Raw genomic sequence first — 9,315 nt, forward strand, 5'->3', positions numbered from 1 at the left:
ATAGACATTCCTTCAGACCAGGCCGTTTCTAAAAGTTTTTTCTAAGTGATTAAAATATTATCTGAGCATATTGTTGAGTACTTACTGCTTTGAAAGGTGCTGGACTGTCATCGCAAGCTCACCTAGCAGTGAATGAGATTAAGGGGCCTTGCACCTGCCAGCCACGAAACAGCAGCAGCGCACGGTCCTGCTGCCCCCTCCAAGGTCCCTCCCCGCCTCCGCTGTGCGGGATGGTGGCTATGGCAGGCTCCGGTGTCCTCTGTCCCCTCCTGCTCGTGCCCCAAAAATATTTCCTCACTATCAATATGCGAGTTGTTGCCAGACGTTTTTCCTCTGTTTTACGCACCATCATATGTGGCTTAACAGATCGGTGCCCTTTCCTGTGACACTCCAGCACCCTACTGAGCACATCTTCTCATTTGGATGATTGATTACTCTAAGTACCCTTGAAATGCATACCAGTTTTGTTCAAAAAAGAAGGTATTTCCTCATTATTATTTTTGTCCATGTTTTATATTATTTACAGCATCTAGACATTTTATAAGTTCGTTTTAAAATGATAGCTGCATTTGAGTTGTATATGAAAAATAAAAAGGAACTAATGGAAGTTTATTTCAATGCCACACAAATACACAGCCACACAAACCAACGGTATGGACTTGGTGATTCTTGCCGTTGTTTTTTCAGGTACAAATTTCCATATGAATTATAGGATAATATTTCTGCTCTTGAGTGGAATGTGAATACTGCTTTCTTTGTGGTATTCAGTACTAATGTGCATATTTAAATGACAAATAAAATTCTACTTATTCTAAATTATCTTGAATGACTATAGTATACGAAAAAGGACTGTTACATTCAGATGTATCATTTAGAAGAGTGTTTCCATTCTCCTATGATGTGACCTAATTTCAAAAAAATTGAGGCTGGGAGTTGTGCTCTCCTTGTTTTACACAGCAGATGTTAATGCCATTATCTACTTAATTTGAAAGCTGCACTGATTTCCACTCTGTTTCTTCCTTTGAGTGTCATTGCCGTATAAAAAATACTATCAAGTGTAGCAAAGGTCATTTGAAGTTACACCCAAAATACTGGCCTGACTTTATAAGTAATAACTTTTTTTTTTTTTTTTAATCATATGAATGTGGATGGCTGTAACATGACTATTGGGTAAGGCTGTGTAGGATAATATGATAACAGAATGGGAATTGTTGTCACTAAAATACGTCATAAAAACACTACCGATGCCATATTCTCTCCTGCCGTAAGCACTTTCTTAAAGTCAAACTGAGTTGGAGCAAAATAGCACTGGCCCATGTATTTGTTTATTATTTTACTCTAGTGGTTTCAAGATCAAGCCTGGTCAGTTTACAGGTTTGCTTTGAAGTAAATTACACTTGCCAAAAGTTTCAGAGATTTAACTGTATTTGTCTTGGCTGAATTAACGCCTGTCAAAGATTTTGGAACAGAACCTGGTTAGCAATATCATCGATGCAACATGGGGTAGGATGCAACACAGGTTGTCTCAGCTGCATCACCCGCAGTTATAAGGCAGTTAAAATAATTTTATCACTAGTCGTTTGTTTTGATAGCGTTATGAGAAGATGAATGCACAAAGAGGTGCCGTCTACTGTCACTGTTCTGATCACTATGCAATTCTAAAAGTATACTGGGTCTCTGTTTCATCATTATCTGCATTTCTAAACTTAAAAAAAAAATCTGCATTGGTGTTACTTTAATTCACAGCATTTTTAATCTCATAAAACTCCTAAAATTCTACCTTCTAAGTCCTTCTGGAAATGCAATGTATTGCAAAATGTACTATTGCCTCCCTTTTATATACGTTTTCAACAATGTGAAAATTCAGCTGCCCATCATGTGAATCATGAAGTCGTATTTCTTTGGTCTGTGGTCCTGCCAAATGTCAGGCCCATCTAGTATTGAGCTTGTTCAGTAGTAAGATAAGAGACCTGTAAGAAAAATATAGGTTGTTAACTGAATTGGTATTGATAATTCAGTAGGTGGCATTCTTTCCGCTAACTGCTACAGATTTGCTGGATCAGAATGCTAATATACAGCTGAGCTTTCAGTTAAAAAATTCTTAGGTACGTGATTAAAAGTAAATTTCCTACACTTGTGTTGGTAGAAACTCCTCTAAACCACTACATAAAAGTACCATAACTGTATGAACAAGAAAAAAATGTGACAGACCATTAAGCGTGCAACAATAGAGGCTGCAAATTATAATTTGGAGAACTGATAAAAGCTTCTTCAGCAACATGATCTTGAAGACATCAGTTAGTAGATGAACTTATGGACCATGTCAGCTGGATGATGAAAAATTTATACTCTACATGATAATATTTTAGGACAGAATTACTCTGGGCTATGCAATGTAGCTAAGAGTTTACAAATACTGGAAAAGAAGGAAAGCATATTTGTTAAAGATTATCTCACACTATTTTTGCCACATAAATAGAATTCACAGTGATGTAAGTGCTGAAAGTAAAAAATTTTTTGTTAATTGCAATAATTTCTAATACATGAAAGTCGCTTTTTATTTTCTCATAGAATGATGTGGTGAGATTTTGTAGAATTGTTTACACTGTAACTTGAAAGTTACATAAATGCCAGGAAATTTAAATAGAGGTGCAAGCTGACATTAGGGCAGGAGGAGATCATCTGGTGTTTTAATGTACTTGGGTTACGTGGCACATAAGGGCAAAGTCAGCTTGCTGTCTGTAAGCTGAAGCCTGTGTAACTCTACAGCAAAACCCATCCCTTTATTTCTCTTTTCCCTTTATCATCACATTATTCAATGCCCACTACAACTTTTCGCTCCTCTGCCTTGTCGTGCCAAATTATTTTCAGTGCAATAAAGATCAAACTTTACTTCTTTAATAAAGATCAAGATTACTTAAGATCTGCAAAAGACATTTTTTCCAGCACTTTTTTTTTTAGTTTTGGGTTACATATAAGTAGCCTAACATGGAAAGCGCTTTCAAGAATACAGCTATCATTAAAACAAATTGAACTAAACAAAAGAAATTCATAAGTACTTAAATCAGGCAGAGTTGAGGTTGCTCTTAAGATAATCCCAAACATTTAAAAATATTATAATGAGAAAACCTTATTATTATAACGAGAATTATCTTTATTATTATTTTCTCTTTCTTGAGAAAACCTTACAGGAATAGTCTTTAAAAAGTGGGCTTGAGAGAAACCATAGAACATCTTTACTGAATGGAAAATAGCACAGCCGATGTCTCAGCTCTGCAGTCACAGCCCTGAATCCAGACATTTTGGCAACCATACAGTATGCAAACAAACATAAACTTTGTAAACAGATGATTAGGCAGGACTCTTCTGCAGGATCCATGTTTAGGGTGGTCACAAGATCCTCAAACAAAGAATTAATGCATTTGTATATACAATCCCCTTAGTGACAGATTATGAAATTGTCACAGATAAACCCTCCAAAAAAGATCCATGTGGTGATGAAATACTATCCATAGTATTAGAAACATGTATCAAATCCATTCTCATCAAACATTCCAATATATCATTTTCAAATTGCACCATACTTAGTCTCCATAATAAATGTCTACTACTTCAGGCAACAGACTTCCTTCCGTCTTACAGATGAAAATGAAGAAAAGGTAGGAAAAATCCTCGTGGTATTGTCTCTGTATTAGCATGCTACCTTTTTCATGTTAAAGACCAGAAATGTAAAGTATATAGAAAAGATCTTTAATCAGGAAAACAGAATTTTAGAGATTAAGTCTAGAGTTTTGAGGAAAGTTTAGAAAATAATATATTCATTCTGAATTAAATATTTCATTGTTTCTTAAACTTATTTTGCTTCAAAGTAGGATTTAATTTCAAATTTGAATTTGATTTAGATCAATACAAATTGTATATCGTTGAAACAAAATCAGAACAAAATACTCCAAGTGTATGTTAAAGAAAAACTTCATTACACCTGAAATTAACTTTAAAAATGGTTGAAGTAAGAAAAAAATACTTCATGTTGACCCAAAGCATTTTTTTAATTATCTTTAATTATGGCCAAAGCTGAAAAAAATCACTTATTTGTACTGTTCTGTAGAAAAGGAAAAAAAAAGATGAAAACTGTTTTGGTAGCAGAAGAGTTAATTTTATTCTGAGGGAGAAGTTAAATAACACTTAACTAAATTCCTGTATTGTCTAAAACAAACCCCTTAAACGAGCTGTTTATGCCACACATAAAATTTTACTGGAGGTGCTCTTTTTTCCTCTCATGACAGTGCAAAACAACAGATGTTCAGGCGAGCCGTACTCGAGGATTCATCTGAGACAAATAATGAAATCTCTAGTCCTTGGTGATGAGATATCACTTGTTAGTGATGCAATTATTTAAAAAGAATTATTGGAAGAAAAAAAACATCGTGTCACTTGATAGCATGTACTGATGTGCGGAATTATGGAACAGGAGAGCTCTCTCTTAGTCTAGTCTTAATAGTCTCTTGCTTAGTTCGGAAGCTTAGTGTGCCAAGCATTTACTGCAATTGCATGAAGAATTGTTACGTCCTTGGCAAGTACCACGTAGAGCTCAGTAACCAGATGCTTCTTTTACTTTGAAGACAAAATACATTTGGTGTCATTTAATTCCTATTCGGATATCTTGAAATAGAACGACAGCGGCACAGGCCTGAAAGGAGCATCCTGGGTCCCTTACTCCAATTCGCTACGATCACGGATGATCTGATTGTCTAATTCCTTCTATTTCAGCCTTTACCAGATTCAATGCATTAAGCAGATATATCATAAAGGATCATCACATTAATCATACATTGTCAGGGTCAATCACCTTTATGTAAATGTCTGTAATATACTCACAGGGAAAAAAATAAATGGCTGTGGTTGACGTTTCAGGCAGAAACAAATTTATACAAAGTTCAGTGCTCCCAGAGGCAAGAATGGTAGCATGTGAACAAAAGAAAAGCAGGAAAACGATAATTTCATGTACACATATCTACACTGTTATAAGGAAAAACAATTCTGTTGCCTTTCTTTACCCCAGCCCTTAAGACAGTTGCTGAAATATTATAGGCTAGATCTGTTCCGAGGGTGAAGTCAATGACACAGGCAGATTTGTTTATAATGCTGTTCTATACATTTTTGGAAAAGAAACTTTAAATCCTTGAGCACAAGAAGAGGAAGCCATTTCTGAGGTATTTCCAGCCAATGCACTGCTCAAAAAGGCCTTTTCTTTTGGCTTTTCCTCATGGCCGTGCTTCAAGTGACTTTCTTATTTCTGTAGGTGTCTTTCCTTCCTCCCTCCCAACAGCAGCAGCTTCCCCGATGGGCTTCGATGAGCCCCCTGGTCTCATAGCCCTCCAGGCTGCCACACATCCCCCCGGCACATCACTCGCTTCCTTCTGGCGTTGCCTGTGACCCGTGGATTTGACAATTGTCTATTTGTTGTTCTTAAGAAGGGCTCAGGAGACCAACTGACCCAGCTTAATTAGTTTATCGATTAGTACTATAAAGTCCATAACCAATTAGTGAGAGTAAAGTTATTAATGTCCAGTTCTGCAATAGGCTACTGCGAGGGTGCAGCCGTGCAGCAGAACAAAGCAAACAGAACACAGAGCTCATCATACCCCCTGTGTATCCCACTTGTTCTCCACACCACACGAGAAAAACCTCATTCTGTGCACTTCTCTCCCCATTTTCCCCAACACGGGGAGGAGGATACAGCTTTCTGGTTTTATTCTGTCCTGCTACTATTACAAAAGTAATAACGGACCCAGCCACTGGTAGAGGGACTTCATCACTTTAACTTAAAAAAATGACTGCTGTGGAATGGAGTGTAGCGCGAATGCAAAACATTTTGAGAATATAAAACAGGGTAACAAGACTTTGGTTAACAGGGCAATAGATCCTATTCAATATCTTTCTCAATGAGATTTAGTTATATCCATCATAAAAATAGGTTTGCTATACTGTGAAATTCATAGTTATGTGCTAATGCTTTAGTGGGAAATTAAGGACGGTATTTTAGAATTAGTAGTTGAAGTTAATGGAGGAATTACAGAATACAACCAGGATGCAGTGATCAGCACTTGTGCTCCAATAGCAAGCGGGTTGTTCTTTCCCCCTATACAAGGAAACAAGCACTGTGCCGTAAATGTGATATTGTTAATATATGTTTTGAGCTGTTGTGTTTGGGCTATTAGGCACATCTTCGTAAGGGAAATTTTTATTCCTCTAATATGACTGCAATGGCTGGAAGTATCAACGTGTTGTATAATTAAAGGGCTACGTTAAACAGGCAGAAACAACATAGCTACTTCTAACAAAACCCAACAGGAGCAAGAAAAAGTCATCTGCATCGAAATATTTGTCACCAACCATGACTGATTCTGATCAGGACCTGTAAGGTACATCATTAAATATAGTCCTCAGATTACAATGGTAGAGACATTTCTTGTTCTGTTTCCAGGAGCCAGCTTATTCCTTCTCCTTGCTACAGTTCTGCTCTCAAGACCTTTTTGAGCATTAGCCTTTATAAGGGTTACACTGTGACATGCAATTTAAGGAAATACAGCAGTTCCTTTCTAGTCCAACTTTATAATTTTATTAGGATTTGATTATGAATGTTTTGATAGTAGTATCATTTTTTACAACATACCTTGTTGTTCTTCGGAGGTAAGCAAATCTACTGTGGCGTTACACCAGCCAGGACTTTGTCCTTGACAAAGAAGAGGAAGATGGGGTATCGTGTTTGAAATGGCTTCAACAGCTTTCTTTGAGCTGAAAACAGATACATTGAAACTAGTTTGCTGAAAATAAGTTAATTGTCCAGTTTAATCACATGAATTTGATTCAAAGAGGAAAGGCAGCATGGCGGTTCATTACCGCAGTATTTCTTGCCTGAGTTCGTTGATGCCTTGCTCTCATGTTGTGAACCAGAGTCTCAGCCCGAGACTCTAATTCACCGTCATACTGCAGTGCAGTTCATTTCTGAATGTATGTTGTGATACTGTGCTAATGGTTCACTCTTTCTCATGATAGAGCACAGGGCTGTGCTCTGGAGGAGGATATAAAAACACGAGCATAAGTGGCCTATATTATTTCTAGCTTGGAGTATTCAGTGACATACAGGGAGCATGAAAAAGCTTGTACATTTTGCTTTTTCCAGAAAATGGGTTTGCATCTTGTGTAAAACTCCCGAGGAATCATTAAACAGAGAAGGATGAAATAGTAAACTTTGATAAAGGAATAAATAGCAAAAACGCTTGTGGAAATCAGATGTCTGACCCTTTGCAAACAGAAGAAAACAATTTGTCAATGGAACTGACGCTCTTCTTCAGTCTGTGCAATTGCTTGTTGGAATGGAAATGTATTATAAAAGTAGGAGAACTGCTTTTTTTTTTTCTTCATTTCTGAGGTCTTCCTAGAAATTTGCAGGTGATGAGAGAAACCTTCATTCTAATAAAAGAATAGGCCAGCTTACTGATTGGAGAAAATTACATGAAGTTTTTTAATCAAAGTCTCTGTGGTCTGCTGTCTGATTTTCTAGGCCAGATGTCAAATGTTTTTCACTGATGTCGATGTTGAAGTAATCACTAAGCCAATTCCAAGAATGAGTAAGTGAGACTGTAATAACATTTCATTTCAGTATTACATAAGCTTTTTTTTCCCAGCTATGAACAAAGTAACAGGACCCCTCTGATTCAATATAATTACACAAACTATTACTTTGAAATTTGTGAGACAGTTTTATGTGTGGTCAATTGCTCTATACATATATATGGGAGGTTTCAGTACAAAATGCAAAAACACATTTACAAAGTTTTATATTTTTAAACATTTACATTTAATTTAAAACATAATTACATTTTTAGTATTTAATCTATTTTATGAAGTTTATCTTTGCTGCTATGGTATTAACCAGTAATTTGAAAAGGCAAGAATTTGCTAGAAAAAAAGACTTTGGTTTGCAGTTTGAAAATGGGGAGAGCGAGCACTAGCTGGCTCAATGGATGATGCACCTCAGTGGGTGAATCTCAGCTGATTATTGTGGGAGTATGGCATCAGATTAAATGTTTTACAGTTTCTGTGCAGAATACAACCAAAATTGCTCATAGTCATGCAGAGAATTAGTCTATTAGAATTAACACTGAACTTGAAGAAACGTGTTTTCTATTGTTGTCTCAAGAGGAAAGGGGTGATATAATAGACCGGACAGGTATTTGTTTCACAGGTAACCACAGAACCAAGCAAATCTAACATGAAACTATATGCAGCACACAGAGTAATCTTACTCCGTGGGTAAATTAAACATGAATATTAACACAAATGTACTCAAGTGGCAGACTCAGACCCTTAGTTGTCAGAAACCAGTAGGATGTTAACATTGCCGCTTTCACCACAATTCAGATCTTCAGTGAAAAGCCGTTTTAATTAAATAACTTTTGCTTTATCCACTGTATATTTGGTGATCAGCTATCCAATCTGTTGTTCCTTCACGATGAAGTCCTGGCCTGTTTTTTAGACAGAATCACATATTCCCTCATGAGCTTTGCTGTGGTGCTTGGTACTACAGTTTCATAACCGGTGATGACACCGTGATGTTTTCACGCTGCTCTTCTGAGAACAAGTATTATTTATGTTCATTTTGTAGATAGGGAATGGAAGCATGGAAAGATTGATACAAATATGTGTTATTGTTTTCTAATACCCATCCAGGATTGTTTTTCAGCATCCTTCACCTCAGAGCACACTTTGTTCAAAGCTCAGCTTGCTTGTGATATTATTTGCAGCATCTGTAATTTCTACACATGCTATCTGTGCCTAAAGTATGTGTACATAAATAGCACATGTAGAAATCGAGGCCTCGGGGGACACACCAAGTGCTGCTCCTCTTGCTGGGTGCACAGGACAGACGGGGCTCCCGAGCCTGCAGCCCCAGCATTGCTGCTGGCTCCAGCTGTAAAACTGCTCCTCTCAGGGGCCTGAGGTCTGATCCAAATTAAGGTGGTTCTTATAAGCAAGGCAGAAAGACTCATTTCAAGGGTGGGGGCACTAGATCTTTTAAGGAAAGGGCACTAGAACAATTTAATGGGTGCCCTTGAATAGACACCATGTGCTTTTTCCCTGTGCTCATTCTCAGAGGCAGTGGAATCCCTTTTGGCTGAAATTTCCCGAACTTACTCAGCCTGAGCAAGTTACACGACAGGAAAACTTCCATTGCAAACCCAAAGGTTACAGTCTGAAAAATGTGATAGCAAGTGAAAACAGAATCTTAAAATGGGAAGCATCAGACAA

This window comes from Larus michahellis, chromosome 2 (assembly GCF_964199755.1).
Source record: "Larus michahellis chromosome 2, bLarMic1.1, whole genome shotgun sequence".
Classification (NCBI taxonomy): domain Eukaryota; kingdom Metazoa; phylum Chordata; class Aves; order Charadriiformes; family Laridae; genus Larus; species Larus michahellis.